This window comes from Pteropus medius, unplaced genomic scaffold (genome assembly GCF_902729225.1).
Source record: "Pteropus medius unplaced genomic scaffold, Ma_sr-lr_union100, whole genome shotgun sequence".
Classification (NCBI taxonomy): domain Eukaryota; kingdom Metazoa; phylum Chordata; class Mammalia; order Chiroptera; family Pteropodidae; genus Pteropus; species Pteropus medius.
Window position 1 is genome coordinate 975,632 of NW_024351730.1, and position 27,424 is coordinate 1,003,055.

A 27,424-nucleotide genomic window follows, 5' to 3' on the forward strand; every position below is an offset into this window, starting at 1 on the left:
AAGCAGCTATAGAAAATACATACATAAATTACTCTGGCTGTGTTACAATAAGACTTTATTTATAGACACTGAAATTTGAATTTTATATAATTTTGTATTTCACTAAACATTATTCTTCTTTTATAAATATAAAAACTACTCTTAGTTCAGGGGCTATATAAAAATACATGATAGGCTGGATTTGGCTTCTGGTCCATAGCTTGCAAATCTCTAGCCTAGAACATAAAATCAAAACCTGGAGAATAAAGAAATTTGTTTAAGAATGTGGAAGGCTAGGACTATGCTTTATTTTTTCTACTTATTCAGCTTAATAGGTTGTATCCTATCATAAAGAAATAAAAACAATAAAAGCCAGAAGAAGATAATTTAATTTTATGCAGGGAAGGGGCATTTTAAAGCCATAAGCCAAAACTGCTATGAAATCTTTTTAATAAAAGCAAAGCCAGAATGCCTGCCATTATTACTCCACTTGCCTTATTTATAATATGGCAAGAACACAATACACTTTCTATGAGTAACGTTTCTTTCCCTCTGCCACAAAATTGTATATTATTATTAATTGTGAACTCTGCAAATATTAAGCTAAAGGGAAGAACAGTAGGTTAAAATTTTAAATTACAATATTTGTTGTCCCAACGTGGAATTAGTGAATTTAAAGGAAACATTTGTTTTAATCTTCTCCACTAATGGGTGTTATATATAATCTATATATAACTAATATATCATTACTTTGAATATTTGCTAATTGGACTCCTCTCTTATATCATTCGATATTTATTAAGGGTTTACCATGTACTAGACACTATATTTAGGCTCTGAGTATACTGTAGTAAACAAATTCTCTTATATCCTCTTTCAGAGGAATGTACAATATGAAGTTCTTCATGTTGACAAATTTTAGCTGCAGTCCACTACCATCATTCTTTTTATATGACAACGACAAAATGGATAAAAAACCACTAATAACAGCTACCTGATCAGTTCATTCTTTATTCTGAAGTGTTTTGAAACACAAGGAACAATATTAATGTTACACGAATTCAAATTAATAAGCATTCACTTACTATTTGCAAGACAAACTGTAACTAGTAGACATTTAAATAATTTGCAATATTATGTCTACTCAGCTTTGAAATAAACTTAAAGAACTTCACATTGATTTTCTCTCTCTCTCACCTCCTTCATTTTTTCCCACAATCTCTATGTTGTTAAATAGGTTGAGGAAATCTGAGCACAGCAAAATACAAGGAGTTGTACAAAGAATCTAACTAGTTTAAGCAGGGTAAGTATTAGGGTTAGAACCCAGATCTTCTATTATGAAAAATCTTCCTTTACCCATTATCTTCTATACTAAAAGTTTTAATAAACCACTAATCAGAAAGGCAGCTCCAGCTGCACAACAAACTCTATTAGTCACACACTTTCTGTTTAAAGTGAGTGAAAACAAGGAAACGTATCTTTTCTTTTTACTCTCATTCTACAAACATAAAAAACTAGAAATACCAGATAGACCTGGAGGTAATTAATGCACAGTAAGTTGAACTTTTACCTGCAAGATCACTTTATATGTGCAATAAACAATTATAATTGAAAAATGAATATTTAACTAAACCGCTGGGTTAGATGGTTGACTTTTTCTTAAATAAATTGTCATTTTGTCTTTCCACTAATTCATTTCCGGTCTCCTGGTCCAATCATTGAAATGAAATTGCTTGTAAAACTCATGTCTTTATCAGTATGTTTTTTTCCACTTCTGATTTATGGTTTGCGGTGCCCACTATTTTTATACTTTTCCCAAAGCATTTAGTGGCAAATTAAAGGATAAATGTGGTGGTGAAATTGGTGAGGCGAGAATGGTGGTGGTGGTGGTGGTGGTGGAAGTGGTGGTGGTGGAGGTGGCGGCAAAACACCATTGAGCATGTTCTGGCTCTTCCCACAACCCCAGGGCTTACTTCAAGGATGAAAATCTGAAATCAATATGATCCGGAGCTGGCTAAGGGCCACCCTTGAAATCTGAATCTAGTTTGAATCTGGCAGATCCTGAGAACCTGTATTTTCATGTAAGTTTTCAAGTCGACAACAGGTTGTCACAAGAAATTCTCTAGTCAAGATCAGCTTCTGGACTGGAGATAACCAGGACTTGGCATTCTAATGGATACTTAACCTGGCATAGTTCTCTTCAAACATAGAGAGTGAAGAGATGGGGCATTCAATGACCACACAGAAGCAGTCCTCTCCTCAGAACATATGTCAAGTCCCACTGCACCTAAGCCTACACTTGCTGGGTTCCTTAATCTTTTTTGTACTACAGATCTCTTTATTCATTCTAAGAGTAAAGTTTTTAAATGAATAAAATAAAATATACATGATTTATAAATAAACTATATTGAAATACTGTTATCAAATTTTCTTACATAATAATATATGTGTTTTCTTGTTAACACATTAAATAATAAGATCTAGGTACTAATAAATACGTGAATTCGTATATAATATAGCTAAAATTATATTTCTAAGATATTGGCAACAACAGTAATGTGATATGAAAATGTCTGTTATTTTTTTTAGTGAAAAGTCACAGGCATTGCAAATACTAGTGTGGTGTATTGCCTACAATCATTATTGAAGGAAGTGCTAACTTTTATTTAGAGGTTACTGAAAGCAAAAATTTAAAATTTTTTTATTCAAGAGCACCCTGAATAATATCAAGGGACCCCCAAGCTAACAATTCCTGTGAGGTTCGAAAACAAACAAAAACCCAACTAACAGAATTAAAGACTCAGCCACCACCTGACAAAAAAATTTCCAGGCTAGGGACGTCCTTTCTTTTCTAATCATTTTACTTTTAAATTTCAGTCCTAGTTACCCAGTGAAAGATTTCTCCTGCCCACTTTGTCTCCCAGATATCTGTTGCTGATGGTTCCAAGTATGTGCTGATGTTTCTGACCATTAGAAAGCACTCAGAGTAGATCCCTTTCTAAGAGAGACATGCCACACAAAGACAATTATTCAGACAATTTACTGTAAAATCTCCTCCAAAATTTAGGAAAAATATAACACTATCTTACTGATTTACATTATCAGTGATTCTGCTTTTAGTTTTTAATTGTGGAAAAATGACATCAGTTAAAAGCTCTTTGTATCCTGGTCAAGTTCTCTTTTGCTGAATCTACAATTACAGGTCAAAAGATGATGTTCTAGAAAAACCTAGCTTTGAGATGATTAAGATTGGGCCAAAGTAAAAGTCCCGAAGATTATAATCTTGGAGTCATTTTAAATATTAGTTTTTAAAAATTTATCTTATTAGCAGAAATGAAACAAAGAATGGTAAAGACAACTGTTATTATTGCCAGAACTAACAGCATCATCGACAACAATATCAATTAAGTCACTATCTTCATACAATGAAAATATTACCATGAAGGTTAGTAAGAGAGACTTTTAAAGTTAGGCAGTGATTTTTAAAAATAAGTTCAAAATCCTCAATTAATGGATGAGGAAACATAATTTCATTCATATTCTTGATTTAAAAAGAATCACTACAATATACCTGTAAAAGAAATAGCAGTATGAAAGTATCATATGTAACTTTTATAAATGATTAGTACAGTTAGTACTGCTAGCAGAGCAACCGTTATAAATGAGCGTGTGTGTATAATGCTGCAAAAAAGATGTAAATTATTTAAATACTTTTTAAGGACAGAACTGCTTAGGTAGATGAAGAGAGTACTATGCTTTATTCTAAAGCAAAATGCAAGTCCAGAACATTAGCCCATATCAAAAAATGCTTTTGCAATTATTGTCACCCATGTAAATAAAGCTTCATTTTTTTAAGGTAGTGATGTAAACTTGGGCCTTGTTCTTTAAAAATAAAATCTTGCTTAATCTGAAAAGTTAAAAAAACTATAAAAAGTTGTGCTTGATATAAACCTTGACATTTAGACTGGAGCACTCTGAATTCTAGCTATAACTGTCCAGAATAATAAGCAAACAAGTTTCCAGATATCTACAAGGTTCCTGACAAACAAAACCATTGAGAAATTGCTTGCTTCATAAGTCAATTTGTTAGGTAAGTGGAAATTGTTGATTTCATTTAAAATTGTGACAAAATAGACTTTACAAATTGTATTTTGTTTTGTTTGTATTACTCTCTATACTCATGCTTTCAATTAGTTAACAAACTAATGAATTCCCCTGAGAAAACATAACAGAAATAAAATTTGGTGTAAAAGCCACACTCATAAATAAAGTTTATGTTAATTGAAAATGGATTCATTTGTGCCCTCTGCTTCAAGCATTCCAAAATGATAACATTTTGCAACAAGTAAAAACTCTTTTGCTTTATAATTTCCTGGTTCAACCATAAGTAAACAAAACACAATGTGACAAATAAGTATATCAAAGTCAAGATCATATTTTTGTTTACTGGAAATGTACAATTTAAAATAAAACAAATTAAGAAATTATTCTATTTCTAAAGCATCAAAAAGAATAAAATACTTAGGAACATTTTAACAAAAGAAGTGCAAAACTTATACTCTGACAACTACAAAACATCATTGAAAGAAATTACAGAAAATCTAAGTAATGGAAAGAAATCCCATGCTCATGATTGGAAGACTTAATATTGTTACAATGAAATATTCTTCAAATCAATTACAGATTCAACACAATCTCTATTGAAATTCCATCTGGTTTCTTTATGGAAATTAATGAGTTTATCTTAAAATTCATGTAAACTCAGGGGACCTGGAATAGTTAAAACAATCTTGCAAAAAGATAAAGTTGAAGGACTCACATTTCTCAATTTCAATACTTACTACAAACCAACATTATTCAAGTGTAGTACTAGTATAAGATATGCATGTAGATCAATGGAATAGAGCTGAGAGTCCAGTAATAAACTCATATATTGATGGTCAAATGGTTTTTGACAAGTGTGTCAAGACAAAAAGAATAGTCTTTTAAATAGATGGTGCTGGGATAACTGGGTATCCACATGCAAAATAGTGAAATTGGATCCCTACCTCAAACCACATATTACAATTAATGCAAAGTGGATCAAAGACCTAAATGTAAAAACTAAAACTATAAAACTCTTCAAAGAAAACACAGGAGTAGACATATATGACCTTATATTAGGCAATAATTTCTTAGATATGGCACTAAAAGTACAAGCAACAAAAGATAAAATAGACAAAAGTTTAACTATACATCTTCAAAAACAAAACTACTGATGCAAAGGATACTACCAAGAGAGTAAAAAGACGACCCATAGAATAGGAGAAAATATATTCAAATCACATATCTGATAAGGGGCTTGTATCTAGGATACATAAAGAACTAAATAATAAGACAAATAACCCAATTTAAAAATGGGCAAAGGATCTGGACATTCTCCAATTGGACATTTCTTCAAAGAAGACATATAAATAACTAATAAGCACAAGAAAAGATGCCCAAATGTCATCAATCATCAAGGAAATTCAAATCAAAACCCCAATGAGATACCATTTCATGCCCACTAGGATGGCTAGAATAAAGACAAAACAAATAAACAAAAACTGGACAATAACAAATATTGATGAAAATGTAGAGAAATCGGAACTCACATACACTGCAGGTAGGAATATAAGGTAGTGCAGCTATGGTGGAAAACGGTGTGACAGTTCCTTAGAAAATTAAACACATAATTACCATTTGACACAGCAATTCAATTACTTTTAGGTGTATGCCCTAGAGAAATGAAAACAAATATCCACAGAAAAAACTTGTAAATGGAACTTTTGGTCAAGATAGTGAAGTAGAAAAATACTGCACTTGCCTCGTCCCATGACCACATAAAAATTACAATTAAATTGTAGAATAACCACTCTTGAGAACCACCTGAAGATTAGCTGAGCAGATTGCCTATAATTAAGAATATAAAGAAGAAGCCATGTTAAGACTGGTAGGAGGGACAGAGACACAAATGGGGTGGCCCCACACCCATATGTGGCGATTAAGAATCAGAAAGGCTATCTTGACTGTGTAGGTACCCCCTGAGGATTGAGGGGTCCCAGCTCAGAGCACTAATGTCAAGAAGAGAAGTCCCCATAACATCTGGATGTGAAAATCAGTGTCTAGGTGAGACAGAGGGCTGTTATATGCCAAGTATCCTCATAAAGAGCTCAAGCACAGACTCACTTGCTCATGAATACTTGTGTTAAGCTCTGGTGAAGGGATAGTAGCTTGAAAAGCTCCAGGGACATATGAAAGGAACTGAGTTGTCTGGCTTCAGGGCCAGGGCTGGAGGGGAAGCTTTATCTAGGACCGAGGTGCTGGCAGATACTCTTGTTCTTTTGTTGAGCCCCTCTCCACACACACACACACACACACACACACACACACACACACACACACACACACACAGCTGGCAGGCATAGGTAGAAGTGTTGGCAGGCTTTATTGTTCTTTTGTTGAGCCTTCCCCTCAAACAGCCAGTAGGCACAGGCATGCACCAGATCCGAGTCTCCATTAACCTAGCTAAGACCACTTGCCCTTCCCTGGTGATACCCTGGGACCGTGCCCCACCCAAAATATGGGCCAGCCTGAACCTCTTACAGTGGCAGTTCCACACAAGCAGCTACTCTTGGCCCACAATGTAGACTTCTTTCAAATCTCTCAAAAGTCCACAAACCCCAAACAAGCAGTGGCTGGCCTTGACACCCTGTACCTCTTGCTAAGTGGCCCCAAGCCTGGCACTAGTGGCAGCCAGCCTCGGTTCTCAGCATAGTGTCTTCCAGGTACCTCCAAGTCCAGTACAGGCAAAGACCAACTGCAGGTCAATTTGTAGCTTCTACCAAGTAGCCCCAGGCTAAGCACTGGCAGTGGCTGGCTGCCATGGGCCTGCAATGGAGCCCCTCCCAAGAGGCCCCAGAATCAACACACCTGGTGGTGAGCTTTAGACCATACGTGAGCATCACCTAATCAACTCCACAAACAACATATCCAAAAGGTGGACTTGACAGACACAAGAGCCCCCACTAAAGTGAATCCTGCTCCATGAGGTCAGACCTTGCACAACAGCTCATCCACTGTAGTCACAGCTAGTCCTCATAGCCAGTCAGCCATAGGGTCAACCCCACCAATTGATGTGCCAATATCAATAAAGGCTCAACTATAACTAGAGGACATACAGAATCCACATAAAGGGCATACTTGAGCATCCAGCTTAAGTGACCAGGAAGACTGTAGCACTGGCCCCACAGAGCACCTACTATATAATGCCACCCCGTCAAGACCAGGAGACAAACAAACAGCAAGGCAGGCAAAATGAAGAAACAAAGAAACATGTCCCAAATGAAAGAACAGAACAAAACCAGAAAAAGAACTAAATGAAATGGAGGCAAGCAATCTACCAGATACAGAGTTCAAAACACTGATTATAAGGGTGCTCACTGATTTCTTGGGAGAAGAAATCAGTGAGATAAACTCAGTGAGATGAACTCAGTAAGAACTTACATGAAGAGTCAGAAATCATAAAAAAAAAAACATAAAAAATATAATAACTAAAATGAAGATTACATTAGATGGAATCAACAGCACACTAGATGAAGCAAAAGTTCGAATCAATGATTTGGAAGACAAGGTAGTGAAAAACATCCAATCAGAACAGCAAAAAGATAAAAGAATTTTAAAAATGAGGATAGTTTAAGGAGCCTCTGGGACAACATCAAGCATGACAACCTTTGCACCAGAAGAAGAGAGAATGACACTTAAAACCCTTTTTGAAGAAATTATGACAGAAAAATTCCCCAACATGGCAAAGGAAATAGACATACAAGTCAAGGAAGTACAGACGGTAGCAAACAAGAAGAAACCAAAGAGGACCACACTAAGACACAACATCACTAAAATGCCAAAGGTTAAAAACAAAGGGAAAATCTTAAAATCAGCAAGAGACAAGCAGTTAGTTACCCACAAGGGAGCTCCCATAAGCTGATTTCTCAATAGAAACCTTGCAGGCCAAAAGGGAATGGCATAAAATATTCAAAGTGATGAAAAGCAAGGACCTATAAGCAAGACTACTCTACCCAGCAAAGCTATCATTTAGAATTGAAGGAGAAATAAAGAGCTTCCAAGATAAGAAAAAGTTAAAGGAGTTCATCATCACCAAACCAGTATTGCAAGAAATGTTAAAAGACTTCATTAAGAAGAAATTTTTTAAAGATCAAAAATATAAATAAGAAAGTACAACAACAACAACAACAAAATTCTCAGTGACAAAGGCAAACACATAATAAAAGCAGTGGATCAACCAACTTAAAGCTAGTAAAAAGGTTAAAAGAGAAAAGCAAGAAGATCATATGTAATTCGAACATTAAATTAAGAGATACACACAAAATCAAATACACAAAAGAAAGTAAAAAATAATGATAAAAACATAAAGTGGAAGAGGTGAGTAAAAATGGTAGTGATTTTAGTTTGTGTTTGAACTTAAGCAACCATCAACTTAAAATAGACTGTTATAAACATAGCTTGGCATATATGAAGCACATGGTAATTACAAACCAAAAATCTGCAAGAGATACACAAGAAACAAACAATGGAATCCAAATACAACACTATAGAAAGTTATCAATATATCAGCAAGAGAATAATAAAGGAAAAGAGAAGAACTATAAAAAAAATCACAAAACAATGAATAAAATGGCAATATCAACATACTTATCAATAATTACTTTAAACATAAAAGGATTAAATGCTCCAATCAAAAGACATAGGTAGCTGAATTGATAAGAAAATAAGACCTATACATATGCTGCCTAAAAAAGACCCACTTCAGCTTGAAAGACACAAACAGACTGAAAGTAAAGAGATGGAAAAAGATATTTCATGCAAATGAAAATTTAAAAAGCTGAGGTAGCAATACTTGTCAGACAAAATAGACTTTAAAACGAAGTCTATGACAAGAGACAACGAAGGACAACATATAATAATAAAGGGATCAATCCAGTAAGTGGATATAACCCTTGTAAATATTTATGTACCCAATATAGGAGCACCTAAATATATAAAGCAAGTATTGATAGACATAAAGAGAGCTTGACAGTAATACGGTGATAGTAGGAGACTTTAACACACCATTGACATCGATGAATAGATCACCGAGACAGAAAATCAACAAAGAAACAGGGGCCGTAACTAACACATTAAGCCACATGTATTTAAATGACATTTTTAGAATATTTTATCCCAAAGAAGCAGAATATACGTTCTTTTCAAGTGCATGTGGAACATTTCCCAAGATAGACCACATGTTAGGCCACGAAACAAGTCTCGATAAATTTAAGAAGATGTAAATCATATGAAGTGTCTTTTCCGACCACAATAGTATTAAACTAACAATCAATTACAGGAAGAAAATTGAAACACACACAAACACATAAAGGCTAAATAACATATTACTAAACCATGAATGGGTTGACAACAAGATCAAAGAAGATATCAAAATATACCTTAAGAGAAATGGAAATGGAAATACAACCCCAAATCTATGGGACACGGCCTAAGCAATAGCAATACAGGCTTACCTCAAGAAACAGGACAAATCTCAAATAAATAATCTAAACTTACACTGAAAGGAACTAGAAATAGAAGAACACACAAAGCCCAAAGTGAGTAGAAGCAAAGAAGTAATAAATATAAGAGCAGAAATAAACAAAGTCTAAAAAAAACCCCATAAAAGATCAGTGAAACCATGAGCTGGTTCATTTGAATAAATAAACAAAATTGATAAACCTTTAACCAGACTCATCAAGGAAAAAAGAGAAAGGACCCAAATACATAAAGTCAGAAATAAAAGAGAAGTGACAATTGACGACACAGAAATAACAAAGAATTATACATAGAAAATACTATGAATAATTATATGCCAACAAATTGGACAACCTAGAAGAAATGGATAAATTCCTAGAAACATAATCTTCCAAGACTGAATCAAGAATTAATAGAAAATCTCAATAGACTAATAGCTACTAATGAAATCAAATCAGTAATCAAAAAACTCCCAACAAATAAAAGTTTTGGACCAGATGGCTTCACAGGTGAATTTTACCAAACATACAAAGAATTAACACTTATCCTTCTCAAACTATTCCAAAAAATTCAAGAGGTAGGAAGGCTCAGAAACTCATTTTACAAGTCTAGCATTACACTGATTCCAAAACGAGACAAAGACATTACGAAAAGAAAAAATTATAGGCCAATGTCCCTGATGAATATAGATACAAAAATTCTCTGTCAAATATTAGCAGACTGAATTCAACAATACATTAAAAAGATCATATACCATGATCAAGTGGGATTTATTCTTGGGATGTGAGGTTGGTTCAATATCCACAAGTCAATTAACATAATTTGCCACATTAAAAAAATGAAGGATAAAAATCATATGATCATATCAATAGATGCGGAAAAAGCATTTGACAAAAGCTAACATCCATTTATAATAAAAACTCTCAGCAAAGCGGAAACAGAGGAAACACACCTCAACATGATAAAGGCCATGGCAAACCTAAAGCTAACATCATACTCAATGGTGAAAAGCTAAAAGTATTTTCCTTAAGATCAGGAACAAAACAATGTCCACTTTCACCACTTTTACTCAACATACTATTGAAAGCCCTTGCCACAGCAATCAGACAAGAAAAAGAAATAAAAGCCATCTAAACTGAAAAGTATGAAATAAAACTGTCATCATTTTCAGATGACATAATATTATATACAGGGAACGCTAAAGATTCCACCAAAAAAACTATTAGAACTGATAAATTAACTCAGTAAAGTAGCAGAATACCAAATTAATATTCAGAAATCAGTTGCAGTTTTAAACACAAATAACAAACTATCAGAAAAAGAATTAAGAAAACAATCCCATTTAAAAAGAATTAAGAAAACAATCCCATCAAAAAAATATCTAGGAATAATTTTAACCAAGGAGATAAAAGACTTGTACTCAGAAAACTATAGGACATTGAAGAAAGAAATCGAAGAAGATACCAATGAACAGAAGGCTATGCCATGCTCATGGATAAGAAGAATCAACATCGTTAAAATATCCATGCTACCCAAAGCAATCTATGGAGTTAATGCAATCTGTATCAATGGCAGTTTTCACAGAACTAGAAAAAATAATCCTAAAATTTATATGGTCTACAAAGCAATCTTGAGATAGCCAAAGCAATCTTGAGAAAAAAGAACAAAGTTGGAGGTATCATGCTACTTGATATCAAATTATGCTACAGGGCTATAATAATCAAAATTGGATGTTACTGGCATAAAAAGATACATAAATCAATGGAACAAAATAGAGAGCCCAGAAATAAACACATGCCGATCAATCTTTAACTAAGGCGGCAAGAATAATCAATAGGGTGAAGACAGTCTATTCAATAAATGGTTTTGGGAAACCCAGAAAGATACATGCAAATAAATGAAACTAGACCGCTTTCTTATACCATATACAAGAATAAACTCAAAATGGATGAAAAACTTAAATATAAGACCCAAAACCATAAAACTCATAGAAGAAAACTCATAGAAGGAAACAGTAGTATTTTTTGGATACATCTTCTTCGGCAAGGGAAACAAAAGAAAAAATAAATAAACAAATGGGACTATATCAAACTAAAAAGTTTTTGCACAGCAAAGGAAACATCAACGAAATGCAAAGACAACCTCCTGAATAGGAGAAGATATTTGCAATGATACATCTCATAAGGGGTTAATATCCAAAATGTATAAAGAACTCATACAGCTCGACAACAACAACAACAAAATTCATTTAAAAATGGATGGACGATCTGAATGTACATTTCTCCAAAGAAGAAATACCGATGGCCAGCAGACATATGAAAAGATGCTCAACATCACTAATTATCAGAGAAATGTGAATTAAAACCATAATGAGCTATCACCTCACATACCTGTCAGAATGGCTATCATCGATAAATCAAAAAATAAGTGATGGCAAGGATGTGGAGAAAAGGGAATCCTCATACACTGTTGGTAGGATGGCAGATTGGTACAGCCACTACAGAAAACAAACTGGAGGTTCCTCAAAAAATTAAAAATAGAACTACCATATGACCCAGCAATCCCACTTCTGGGTATTTATTAGAAGAAATCCAAAGCACTAATTTCAAAAGATATGTGCATCCCTATGTTCATTATAGCATTATTTACAATATATGGAAGCAACTTAAGTGTCCATCTATAGACAAATGGATAAAGAGGTGGTATATATATATAAAATGAAATATTACTTGGCCATAAAATAGAATGAAATCTTACCATTTGCAACAACATGAATGGACCTAAAGGGTATTATGCTAAGTGAAATAAGTCAGACAGAGAAAGACGAATACCATATGATTTCATTATGTGTGGAATTTAAAATAAGTATATAAACGAACAAAAGAGAAACAGATTCAGATACAGAGAACAAACTGATGGTTGCCTTATGGGAGAGGGGTTAAGGGTCTGGGTGAAAAAGGTGAAGGGATTAGGAAGTACAAATTGGCAGTTACAAAATAGTCATGGGGATGTAAAGTACAGCATAGGAAATACACTCAATAATACTATAATATGTATGGAGTCAGGTAGGTAATTGACTTCTCAGGGGGATCACATCGTAAGTTATATAAATGTCTAACTACTATGCTGTACACCTGAAACTAATATAATATTGATTGTCAACTGTCATTCAAAAAAAGTTTAAAAAACATATGTGAATGTTTATATTCATAGTAGCATAAAAGTAGATACAACCCAAATGTGCATTGACTAATGAATGGATAAACAAAATGTGATTTATCCATAAAATGCTATATTATTTATCCAGAAAAAAAGAATGAAGTACTGATATATGCTACAGCATGGATGAACCTGGAAAACATCATGCTAAGTGAAAGATTACAAAAGGCTATATATTATATGATTCTATTATTATGAAATGCCCCAAATAGGCAAATCTACAGAGACAGAAGATTAATGGTTGCTAATAGAGATGGGGAGATTATGGCAGTGATAGCTAAAAATTGCAGGGTTTTTGGAGGAAAATAATGAATATTCTAAAATTAACTGCAGTAAAGTTTACCTAACTGAATATATTACAAACCATAAATTGTATATACTTTCAATGAGTGAATTGTGTGGTAGGTAAATTATACATCAATAAAACTGTTACAAAAAATATTATATGACTCAAATGACTTATTATCTTGAAATCAGATTATGAGGTTCCTATGAAAAAGATCCAAGGTGCATTCATTTACTCATTCATTAATTCATTCATAGACGTAGAATAGGAAATAGGAGGAAGAGCAAGTTTGCGGGTAAAATCAGTTTGGGACACGTTGAATGAGAAAAACCAATGGAATATAATCCAATAAGAGATGCCCAGTAGACAATCAAAGCTACAAATCATCACGTCATGGGAGAAGTCTGTATTGGAGTTCTAGATTTGAGATCATTTGCATATGCTTATAGTAGTTAAAATTTTGAATCTGTAGAAAATGTATAAGGCAGGATTTTTTTGTAATTGTGGTAAAATATACATACTGCAAAATTTACCACCTTAACCATTTTTAAATGCATAGCTTAGTAGTTTTAAGTATATCATATATTTTTATGCACCCAATCTCCAGAACTTTCTCATCTTGCAACACTGAATCTCTGTAGTCATTAAACAACTACTCCTCATTTCCCTTTCTCCTTGGTCCCTGGAAACTACCATTCTACTTCCTGTTGCTATGAATTTGACTACTGTAGATACTTCATATTTTTCTTTTGTAACTGGCTTATTTTACTTAGCATCACGTCTTCAAGATTCATTCATGTTGTAGCATGTGTCCTTTTTAAGGCTAAATAATAATATTGTATGTATATACCACATTTTGCTTATCCATTTACTTCTTAGCTATTGTGAATAATGCTGGATGTACAAATACCTCTTTGAGATCCTGCTTTTAATTCTTTTAGTTTATACCCAAAGGAATTGCTAGATCGTATGGTAATCTATTTTTAATTTTTTGAGAAACCAGCATACTTCTTTCTATACCAGCTATACCATTTTGCATTCCCACCAACAGTGCACAAGGGGCTCAATTTCTTCACATTCTTGCCAACAGCTGTTATTTTGTTTGTTTGTTTTTTATAGTAACCATCCTATGTGTGTATGAGGTGATACTTTATTGTTAATTTGCATTTCTCTGATGATTAATGATGTTGAGCATTATTTTCCAAAATCTAGTGTGTATTTTATATTTACAGCATATCTCATATTGGGGTAGCCACAGTTCAAGTGCTCAGTAGCCACTAGCTTCCTGATTGGACAGCATACTCTGCAGTTAGGATGGTAAATATAGCACAGTACACCCCTGGTCAGCTACAGCATCCTTTCTTAATGAGTCTTGGTGTGGTCTCCCAACCTTGTCAACAGAGCCTGACAGACAGGCCCTCTATTAGAGGTGACACCCAAATGGAAGTAAAATCCCTATAGAAGGTCAGTTTCATGAGGACAGGGCTTTGGTCTGTTTTATTCACTGCTATCTTGCAATACCTAGAGCAGTGCCTAGAACATACTGAACATTCCATATATACTTATTCAATAAATTGTATCTATTTGCCATCCTATTTGTAGAGCTAGTGAACACAGCTCACTTCTAGTAATTATTATTGTCTGAGAATAATTTTAAATTAAGCCTGAACATTATAAAAAGAACATTTTCAAAACCTGCAAATTAAAAGAAAATTCTAAATCAACTTTAAAACTGAAAGGAGCCAATCTCTGTTTCATACTTGTAGTGTTACTACTGAATATGAATTTTAAGTCATTAAAATTCATATTAGAGTTAAGTCATTGCCTTTTAGAGTTTGGGAAAAAAGTCCTAATAAAACTTTAATAATTATGATTATTATTGTGATTATTACAACTATTCCTTGTTGAGTGCTTATTATATTCTAGGAATGATGCTAAGAGTTTCACATACATTATCTCATTAAAGTCTTAAAATAATGTTAATAGTCACTTGCTTAAAGTCATTCAGCTAATACCTGAAATAGCCGGAATTAAAACCCTGATCTGCCTGATTCTCAAGTCTGGAATCTTATACGCTCAGTTAGTCTACCCTCACGTTTTTGTAGTGCGAATACTCAAACCCAGAAAAACTGTGTTGTTTGCCCAAGATCATATAGCTAGTAAGTGACAAAGCCAGAGCTAAGATCTCCATTTCCTACCCTCAGGACCAGATTCTTTTCATTATAAAACAGTCTTCTCATAAGCAAAGCATGAGACACGTAATTATTCAAAATATTTTTTTAAGCATTAAAATTAAAATTTGACCTTCATATAGAGAAAACTAGCAATTTTTAGTCTATTTTGCCATGAACAGCAAAGTAGTATATGTAACAGCCTGGATGGGAATTGGGAAAGCAGTATTAAGGCACTAAGTAGAGTACATGATCATCGATCCTGGTCCCAAACTAAGTAAATGAAATGAACCATTGAAAGTGGTCAGTCATTAAATGTTACTGTGGCACAGCACAGTAGAGGAACTTCACAGAAGACCACAGAAAGCCTTAGTCAGAGCTAAGAAGAATGAAATGTGATTTCAAGGGGAGAGAGCTGTCCTGGATAGCTCAGAGTGGGAACAGTTTCTCCAGATCCCTCCCAAGAGCTCTTTTCACACCTCTCTATATCTTTGAATCTCCAGCACCTGCATGGCTGGGGGGGCCAGAGGACAGGGGCGTGTCCCAGCCCTGGGTGTTTTCAGGGCTGACCTGAAGGTACAGTTCTGGAAAGCAGCAGATGCCTTGTCAATCTTCATAAGCCCAAGGAGAACTTAGAACAATGGACTTCTCAGTCCTGGCAGTCATAACAGTTTTCCTCAAGGCCAGCTCCCTTACAATTAAGTCCCTTTTTATTGAAGCCAATTGAATGCTGTCTTATATACTTTAAGGGGGCTTGGGCTGCTCCTGGCCATGATTAGATTTTTATGCCACCTGGGCATAAAAGTTCACTTCATTTGCAATGTCCCCACTATTCCAGTAGATGTTTTACTTTGAAGTTCACAATTTTTGGTCAGTAAATTGTTAGATTAAGGGAAAACTACACTGACTCATGGTAAAATACTAGTTGGGTTATACAAAAAGTGCAGTGCAAGTGACATGGTGAGTAATAATTGTGAAAGGTACGCTCACAAATGTCTCAGCTCAAATAGCTAAAATTGTTCCTATAACTCCCCTTGCTGGCCAATGTGAAAAGTGACAGAGGAAAAAAATTATCTGCACACTTTCTGCTCTCCCTTATACCTCTTCCTCTTACTGCATATCCAAATACCTCAAGGCTAGAAAAAAACAAAATAGTTAGGAAAAAAAATGGTAAGAAAAAACTAGAGTGAGAAAAAAATCAATAGCTTTATTTGCTATGTGCTTTAGGGATCAGCTATTCAAGTGGAAAATGCAGTGAGGTAATAATTACTTTTATGAAGAAGAAAATGTCCTCTCCTGTATGAAAACTGCATGCCATTCACTTTCACTTACCTCATAAGAAAGAAGTTATGGTGGGCAAGATTTACACTGATAGCACCAGAGAATCTAGCTATTTCAAAGCCATGACAACCAACTAATCTCAGGGGACTGGGTGGAAATGAATTATACTTGTTGGATCTGGTATTAATCATGATAAATTGCAAGCACAAGAGTATCATCAATTCAGTTATCTCAATGAAATGACATTTTTAATTCAGAAAGAAAATTCTTGTAACATATACGCATTGAGAAATTAAACATTGGCACTACACTCAATTTACTGAAAGGTAACATGGGAAATGTAGTCCACCAAATACAGAGATTTCTGACATACTCTCTAGAATGTTTTGGAAGATATAGGCAGGTATCAGCTCTAAAAACACATCGTCATTTTAAATTAATGTACTAGTTGCTATCCCCTGGAGTCTTGTCTTATAATAATAGATTTGTTGTTTCTTATGGCTCTGCTATCATTAATAGTCTCGTCATTAGGTCTGCCTCTGATCATGCCCCATAACAAATTCTATATAATCCAGAAAGAATTTTCCTCCCAGTGGTTAAACTATTCTAAGAAATAAATGTATTTCAAGGCCATTTTGAGATGTTAACTCTTTGAAGTTCCCCTGCATTACTTAGTACTTATATGTTCTTTTAATAATTTGCAAAATGATATTCTCATGGCAATTATATTTGCTTTTGATAATCTAGAATGAATGTATATATTATAAGATATCAATGATTATTTTTGATTATTTATTGATGTTTGTTAGCTAACTAATGCTGAACCAAAAAGATTTTCGAATATCCAATCATTTCCACAAAAAAGTTTAAAAACCTCCCTATCCTTGCTTCAGCTCAGTTATCCTATGTGGTTAACAATGATTGTAAATTCTTCTGATGACATTGGGCATCGCAATCTTTAAAGTATGATGTCTAATATAAGGACAACAATATAGTCTTTGATTGTCAGACAAAGCTGGATCTGGATGCCACATTCTAAAAGTGATGTTGCCAAACAGGAGGGCTAAACTGCAAAGATGAGACTAGGATAGTAAGGGGACTCAAAGCATGTGACACCAGGAAAACAGAATTACACCACCTTCTCCTTACCTGTCACCTTCTATCTTTACCTATTTCCATTTACAGATTAGGTTCCATGGCCCATTAATGCAGCTACTTTTGCACACAGAGCTTTATCATCCTTTCTCCATCTAGTTCTTCCATGACTACTGCCAGACAAAAGACTGGCTTTGGATCACACCATTTCTCTGCTGAGAACCCCAGGCCACTGAGCTTACAAGAGAAATCATAAAACTGCATACATTGATTCCACCACAGACTAATGGTCTCCAGCTGGTCTCTCACTGCAGCCTAGTAGTCATTTAGTATTTTCCTAGGTGGCTCTCTGTCTGCCTTGCTTCAAAGACTTCAGCCTCTCTTCACTTTTTTCAAACCTCTGATACCAGCATACATACAGGCTGCCTTCTTACCCAACAGAGAAGACAAGGCTATTCAGACAGTAGTCTCACTTTCCTACTCTGACTAGTGGTGTGCTGGTAAATGCCTACTAGCTGACTCTTCTGCAGGTTAGGGAATGGGGGAGTTCTGTTTATTGTGCTTGCCAATTTCCATAACAAAAATATTCTTATTGTGGCCAAATTCAAGCTGTTAATATATGTTAGCCAGATCTCAAAATTTCTAAAAATTTAACAATTGGTTCCTGTGAATTACAAATGCTCCTCAGCTCATATTGGGGTTACATACTGATAAACCCATCGTAAATAGAAAATATTGTAGGTTGAAAATGAATTTAATACTACATTGTAGAGTATGGGTTGTTTACCCTCATGATCACATGCCTGACTGGGAGCTGTGGCTCACTACTACTGCCCAGCATCATGAGAGAGTATTGTTACACATAGTGCTAGCCCGGGTAAACATCAAAATTTTCTGTTGAGTTTCTGCAAAGTATAATTTCTACTGAATGTATATTGCTTTTGAACCATCATAAAGTCAAAAAATCATAAGTCAAACCATCATAAGATAGGGACCATCTGTAGCAGGAGCTGGCTCCAGCACACACTCATGAAGCCCGGAAACTGAAATACATCCAGAATATCCTCTCTTCCGTTCCCATTATGAAGGAAGACATGCCTCTCTTATTCTCTTCCTGTCGAATATAAAAGCCTCCTGTCTTCTATATCTTGTTCTGTTTATTAAAATCTTCTCCTGCATCTTTAACTTTCCCCTCTTTATTGGCGAATTCCTTTTTATCATTAAATTTAACTAACTCTCTCCTACCCTTATTGTTTGTTTGTTTTAGGAAAACTTAATTTGACTCTACATTTCTCTCTAGCTAAGTCATACGTCCATTTCTTCGAGTTGTTTCAATTGTCTTATCATCTACTTACTGGAATCTGGGTTTCCACTGAAAACCCGAAGTTACCAACAACTTCCTCGTTACTAAATTCAATAGAGAATTTTGTCCTTCTCCTACTGACTTCACCTTTTGACACATCTCACCACTTCTTCCTTTCCTTGGTTTCTGTGACACAAAGATCCTCTGATTCTTCTTCTTCCTCTTGGTTTCTGTCTCCTGCGCAGGCTCCTCCCTTCTGTCTTTTTCATACTTGTTAGTAAGATTCTATCCTGAGATTCTTTCTCTTCTCATGCTTTCCCAGGGTCTCATGTCCTCCGGTGTCTTCAGTTACCATCTCTAGGTTGATAACTCATTGGTCTTTGGCTTCAGGCCTGTCCTTCTCTTAAGCTGTAAACATGTACTACCCACTGCCCTCTAGGCAGATTCACTTGGATATCTTCACAGGCACCTCAAGCCTAACATTTCTAAAGTTGAAATCTCCCCAAATCTCCTCCCCTTCTGCGCTCTCAGCTCAGGGAATGGCCCCAGATTGCCCAGGCAGAAACCTTGTAGTAATCTTTGACTCCTTTCCAATACTTCATTCCAATTAATCATAAAGTTCTGCTGATTCATCTTCCCAAAATATCTCTTCTATCTGTCTACCTCTCATCATCTTCAGTGCCACCATCCTGGGTCAGTCATACTATCTCTCACATAGATTATCCCTACTAACTAGGATCCTTGTCTCCAAGCGTTCCTTACCCTAATCTATTTTTCATTCTGCAGTGATCTTTTAAAAACTCAAATCAGATCATGTCACTTGTCTCTTTGAAACCTTTTGATGGTTCTCCACTACTTTTAGGATAGAGTCCTGAACAAGCCCCTGTTTGGTGTGACCCCCATCTAGAGCCTTTTTCTACTTCCTACTTATTTCCATTGATCTAAATTTTTTTCAGGTCCCTAAACATGCCATGCGTTGTTCCATTTCTGGGCCTTTTAATATATTGTTCACTTTGCTGGGAACACTAATTCCTGCTGCTTTCCATTTCTCTTCCTCTGACTACCTCTTACTCATTCTTAGAAGTTACTTCCTGTATAAGTGCTGCTGACCCAACTCCCTTCATTTCTTCCACCATTGCATTTAACACACTGTACTGCAATGATTATTTTACATGTCTGTACCTCTCATAGATACTAATTTCTATGAGGACAGGAACGGTGTCACTGGTTTCATATCAACCTACTGGTTTTAATCAAGAAACCCCATATCCATTAGCAGTCAGTCTCCAGCCCCTAGTAACCACTAATCTACTTTCTGTCTTTATGGAATTCACCCCTCTCAGGAAGTTGACAGTGAGAAATGTTGAGCCTGGACCTACTACTAACTTTTAAAATACTAATATTAAGTCACTGACTCATGGCAAACTATTAAACTTTCTTGTGCAACATTTTCCTTCACTTTGAAAGGATGCTTACTCATTTGAGGATGCAGGCCATAACACAACCTGCAGTTTTTAATAAATCAAGTATCAGCTGACTTTCATATAAAATTCTACATTGTTCAGTTTCTCATCTACCATTTTGGTCAATTTATTGAATTTTCAATTTCATGAGTATTGGTTTCTATTAAGGAAGCAAAGTCTCTTATGCTTATGAACCTCCCATTCAGCCATGGCTGGCTCCTCACATCCCTGCCTTCTTCCTAGGATCCTCCCTGTTCTCTAAACATGAGTTTCTTCCACTCTGATCTCAAGGAACTTGGATCTCTGCAAGCTGACATTTTAAAACTTGTCTTACACACAATATTACACTGCTTCCATTCGAAACCTAGCTTTTAATTAATACTTCTTTAGGCTTTTAGTTTTTGTGTTCAGAAATATGTAATGAAAAATAATAGTGAGAAAATAACAGACTTTATTTTAAGGGAAAAAATATATCTGCCATCTCCAAGAATTCCATGGCTGCTTTATGAATTGTAATTGTAGAGAAAGACTAATTAATTAACCTTTACTCCAATATCATAGTTAACATTAATTAAAGACTATGAGGTACCAAGTCCAATGCTAAAACTATTATTTACGTTACCCTTAAACTCAAAGCAACCCAACTTTTTTTTTTTTACAGATGAGGAAACGGAAGCTGAGAGATTACACGACTTGCCCAAGGTTACACAGCTAATAATTGAAGGTGAGAACCTTGGCCAGTCTCTGACTATAGAATCCAGAATCCATCATGTTTTTTCTGGAGGGGGAAAAAAAAAAGTAATGGTAAAGTTAAATGATATCTTACTCTCATGCTGTCTACCTTGAAAAATAGCATTAAATTCTGATTTAAATGTTTACAGCATCCAATTTAAATATATCTTTGATAATGGAAAAATATAAATATATATGTATGTTTAAACAGGGGCCCCTTGAGAAACACTTGTGTTCCTTAACCATAAATTTCACTGCTTCTCCATTTAGATTATTAATATAATTACCACGGGATAGGACTGAACTGAAAAAGTTGAACAGTGAAACAGACCTGCTATTAAGATTATTGAAATCCTTCTTGTTTTCTTTCTATAATGCTAAATAAACATAGCTAAATTGTTTCTTATTTTCATTTTTGTAATAATTTCAATTATTGGGATTTAGATGCCTGGAACATAGTACACACTCACTAAATATCTATCGAATGGATTGATATGTTTGTCCCTTTTTGGAACTCTATCACATGTACTCCCTGAAGGACCTACAAAAACAGAAGTATGAGAAAGAATAGTACTAAGAAACACTTAGCATTGCAATTCTAGGAGTCTGTACATAGCATCCAGTCCTAAAATATATACTATATTTGCTGCTTTAGCTATATTAGTCTTGTTTTCGAGCAAGGACTTTCATTCAATTTTTATATAAGCCCCATGGAGCCTATCAGTGATGGTCTCACACTAGATAATCTATAAAAATGCTTATTACTTTCTCTTACAAATGGTAAAGCTTTAATAAATATTTGTTAATATGGTTATAAAAATTATTTTATTGATAAATTTTGTTAGAACCACCACCAGCTTCTTTCCTCCTACTTTCATAAATTGCAACTTAATTTTTCACCAGGTTAATGAGTGCAATAGACAAAGTATAATTTTATACTTAAAATTTTAAGCCAGGTAAATAAATATATACAATGTAATAGCATTATAAAGAATTACTCTCATGTTACCTTTATGTTTATAAATCAGACAAAATTAATTTGATTATATGGTCTACATGGGTTTAATCTCATCCATTCACTAGCCTATTTTTCTCATACAATTTTTTTATTGAAATATAATTCAAATGGTTAAAATTCAACCTTTTAAAGTATATGACTCAGTGGTTTTGAGTATATATGAGAACTTGTACAATAATCACCACTATATAATTCCAGAACACTTTCATTACCTCCAAAAGAAACCTTACATCCATCAGCAGTGATTCCTTATTCTCCCTTCCTCAACCCCTAGTAACAACTAATCTCTCTTTTACCTGTATGGATTTGCCTATACAGGGCATTTCATATAAATAGAATTATAAAATAGGTGACTCTTCAAATCTGATTTCTTTTATTTAGCATTTAGAACCTTTTCAAGGTTCATCCATGTTATACAATGTATCAGAACCTCATTCTTTTTTATGGTCGAATAATATTCCATTGCATAGATGAACCATGTTTTGTTTACTCAATCATCAGTTGATAGACATTTGGATTGTTTCTACCTTTTGGCTATTATGAATAGTGCTCTATATATATTCGTGCATTAAGTTTTTGTTTGAGAACATTTTTTTTTGTTCTCTTGGGCATATACTTAGGAATGGAATTGCTGAGTATAGTGGTAATTTTATGTTTAAGTTTTTGAGGAACTATCAATCTGTTTTCCAAAGAAGGAGCACCATTTTACATTCCCATCAGCAATGTATATGGGTTCCAGTTTCTTTTTTTAAAAAAATTAATTAATTCATTTTTTATGGTGACATTGGTTAACGAAATCCGATAAGTTTCATCCATACACTTTAACAGTAAGGCATATATATGTTTACACTGTTTGTTCACCTCCCATAGTTAGATTCCTTTCTGTCACCGCATATTTGACCCCCTTTACTCCATCTACCTCCTCCCTTCCCCTACTCTCTACCCTCTGGTGACCACTAGTCTATAGTCCATCTCCATGAGTCTCTGTTTGTTTGTTCTGTTTATTTCTTGCTTTTAGGTTTATATCCCACATATAAGTGATATCATGTGATTTTCAACCATTTCTGTCTGGCTTATTTCACTTAGTATGATTATTTCAGGGTCTATCTATGTTGTCAAAAATGGCAGTATTTCATCTATTCTTATGGCCGAGTAATATTTCATTGTATATATGTACCACCGCTTCTTTAGCCAATCATCTCTCATAGGACACTTCGGTTGCTTCCATGTCCTGGCCACTGTGAATGATGCTGCTATGAACATCGGCGTGCAAATATCTTTTCGGATATGGGTTTTCAAGTCTTTGAGGTAAATACCAAGTAGAGGGATTGCTGGATCATATGGTAGGTCAGTTCTTAGTTTTCTGAGGAACTTCCATACTGTTTTCCCTAGTGGCTGTGCCAATTTGCAGTCCCACCAGCAGTGTATGAGGGTTCTTTTTTCTCCACATCCTCTCCAACATTTGTTACTACTTGTCCTGTTGATTACAGCTATTCCAACGAGTGTGAGATGGTATCTCATTGTGTTTTGATTTGCATTTCCCTACTAGCTAGTGATATTGAGCATCTTTTCATATATTTGTTGGCCATTTGTACTCTAGGGAGAAGTCTATTCAGGTCCTCTGCCCATTTTTTGATTGGATCATTTGTTTTTTTTGTTGTTACTGAGTCGTATGAGTTCTTTGTACATTTTGGACAATGGACCCTTATCGGAGGCATTGCTTGCAAATATATTTTTCCATTCGGATGATTGTCTCTTTACTTTGTTGACGATTTCTTTTGCTGAGCAGAAGCTTTTTAGTTTGATGTAGTCTCATTCATTTATTTCAGTTTTTACTTCCCTTGCCTTTGAGGTCAAATTCATAAAATCCTCTTTAAGTCCAAGGTCCTTGAGTTTAGTTCCTATGCATTTTATTGTCTCAGGTCTTATATTCAGGTCTTTAATCCATTTTGAGTTAAATTTAGTGTGTGGTGATAGATAACAGTCTAGTTTTATTTTTTTGCAGATGGTTTTCCCAGCATTATTTATTGAAGAGGCTTTCCTTTCTCCACGGTATGTTTTTGGCTTCTTTGTCGAAAATTATTTGCTTATATAAATATAGGTTTACTTCTGGACTCTCGATTCTGTTCTACTGGTCCGTGTGTCTGTTTTGCTGCCAATATCATACTGTTTTGATTACTGTCCCTTTGTAGTATAATTTGAAGTTGGGCAGAGTGATGCCTTCAGCCTGGTTCTATTTTCTCAGGATGGCTTTGACAATTCGGGGACTTTTGTGCTTCCGTACAAATCTGATGATTTTTTTGTTCTATTTCTTTAAAAAATTGCCAATGAGATTTTAACGGGGATTGCATTAAATCTGTATAATGCTTTAGGCAATATGGTCATTTTAACTATTTTGTTTCTTCCAAACCAAGAGCATGGAATATCTTTCCATTTCTTTGTGTCTTCTTTGATTTCTTCTAATAGGGTCTTGTAGTTTTCATTATATAGGTTCCTTCACTTGTTTCGTTAAATTTATTGCTAGGTATTTTATTCTTTTTGTTGCAATCGCAAAAGGAATTATTTGTCCACTTCTTTTTCTGACACTTCATTATTAGAGTATAGGAATGCTATGGATTTTTGAACGTTGATTTTGTATCTAGAAACTTTACTGTATTTGCTTATTGTTTCTAGTAGTGTTCCTATGGAGTCGTTCGAGTTTTCTATATAAAGATTCATGTCATCTGCAAATAGTGACAGTTTGACTTCTTTGTTTCCTATTTGGATGCCTTTTATATCTTTCTCTTGCCAGATTACACTAGCTAGGTCCTCCAATGTTATATTGAATAACAGTGGTGATAGTGGACAGCCTTGCCTTGTTCCTGATCTTAGAAGGAAGGGTTTTAGTTTTTCACCATTAAATATAATGTTGGCTAACGATTTATCATAGATAGCCTTTATTATGTTAAGGTACTTTCCTTCTATACTGATTTTGTTAAGTATTTTGATCATAAATAGACGCTGTATCTTGTTGAAGGCTTTTTCTGCATCTATTGATATGATCACATGATTCTTATTTTTTAATTTGCTTATGTGGTATATATCACATTCATCAATTTGTGTATGCTGAATCACCCCTGTGCCTCTGGGATGAAGCCCACTTGATTGTGGTATATAATCCTTTTAATATGTTGCTGTATTCAGTTCGCTAGGATCTTATTTGGGATTTTTGCATCTGTGTTCAAGAGATATATTGTTCTGTAGTTTTCTTTTTTTGTGTTATCTTTGCCAGGTTTTGGTATTAGGGTAATACTGGCCTCATAAAATGAGTTGGAAAATATTGTCTCCTCTTTGATTTTTTGGAAGAGTTTGAGGAGAATAGGTATTAAATCTTCTTTGAATGTTTGGTAGAATTCACTGGTGAAGCTATCTGGTTCTGGACATTCACTTTTTGGTAGGTTTTTGATGATTGTTTCAATTTCCATACTGCTGATCAGTTTATTTAGATTTTCCAGTTCTTCTTGATTCAGTCTAGGAAGGTTATATTTTTCTAAGTACTGGTCCATTTCTTCTAGGTTATTAAATTTGGTGTTATATACTTTTTCTCAGTATTCTTGTATGATCCTTTGTATTTCTGTGATGTCAGTCATAATTTCCTCTCCTTCAACCCTGATTTTGTTTATTTGTGTTCTTTCTCTTTTTTCTTTAGTGAGTCTAGCCAGGGGTTTGTCAATTCTATTAACCTTCTCAGAGAACCAGCTCTTTGTTGCATTTATTTTTTCTATCATTATTTGTTTTCAATTTCATTTATTTCTGTTCTAATTTTGATTATTTCTGTCCTTCTGCTGACTTTAAGCTTTATTTGTTCTTCCTTTTCTAGTTTTTTAAGATGAAACGTTATGTTGTTTACTTGGGCTTGTTCTTGCTTTTGGAAGTAGGCCTGTAATGATATGAACTTGCCTCTTATGACCACTTTTGCCATGTCCCAAAAGTTTTGATGTATTGTACTCTCATTATCATTCGTTTCTATCTATCTCTCGACCTCTCTATTTATTTCTTCTGTGACCCAGTTATTCTTCAGTAGCATGTTGTTTAATCTGCATGTATTTGGGGTTCTTCCTGATTTCTTTTTGCAGTTGATCTCTAGTTTCAAAGCATTATGATCAGAGAATATGGTTGGTATGATTTTAACCTTCTTATATTTGTTGAGGCTATCTCTGTGTCCCAGTATGTGGTTTATTCTTGAGAATGTTCCATGTGCACTAGAGAAGAATGTCTAAGCAGCTGTTTTGGAATGGAAGGCTCTGTAATGTCAATTATGTCCAGACGGTCTCATGTGTCATTTAAGAATGTTATTTCCTTATTGATTTTCTGTTTGGATGATCTGTCCATATCCGACAGTGGGATATTTAGGTCCCCTACTACGACAGGGTTTTGGTCTGTTTCTCCTTTTAGTTCTGTTAGTAATTGCTTTACATATTTCGGGGCTCCCTGATTGGGAGCATAGATATTAATAAGTGTTATGTCTTCTTGGTGCATGATTCCCTTTATCATTATGAAATGTCCCTCAATATCTTTCTTTATCTTTTTTATTTTGAAGTCTATTTCATCTGATATTAGTACCGCTCCTCCCGCTTTTCTCTCAATGCCATTTGCTTGAAATACCATTTTCTACCCTTTCACTTTGAGTCTATATTTGTCTTTGGAGCTGAGATGTGTCTCCTGAAGGTAGCATATGGTTGGGTTTTGTTTTTTAATCCAATCTGTAGCTCTGTGCCTTTTTATTGGTGAGTTCATGCATTAATATTTAGGGTGATTATTGAAATATGAGGCCTTCTTATAGCCATTTTATCTTTTGCTTTCTGGTAGTTCAGTGTTTCCATTGCTTCCTTGTCCTTGTGCTTCTGTTTTCTTTATTTTGGTTGGCTTTTGTGTGTTTTCCCCCTGGTCCTTCTTATTTTATGTTATATACAATGGTTCTGAATCTTTGGCTTGTGGTTACCGTTATGAATATGTAAAGCATAGTTTTATATATATATATATATATATATATATATATATATATATATATATATATATTCATCCATTTTCTTCTGCATGTGCCTTATCTCCCACTCCTTTGCAAATTTGGATCTTTGAATTTCCCCTTTTCAGTCATTGTTATCTCAGTTTGTTCCTATGTATGCTGAACATTCTTTACTATCTTGCTATGACAATTCTCTTCTTAATGTTTAAGCTTGTAATGCCTGTTCTTAGTAAGGATTGCACTCCTCTGCTTTTATTTTCCTGATACTCACT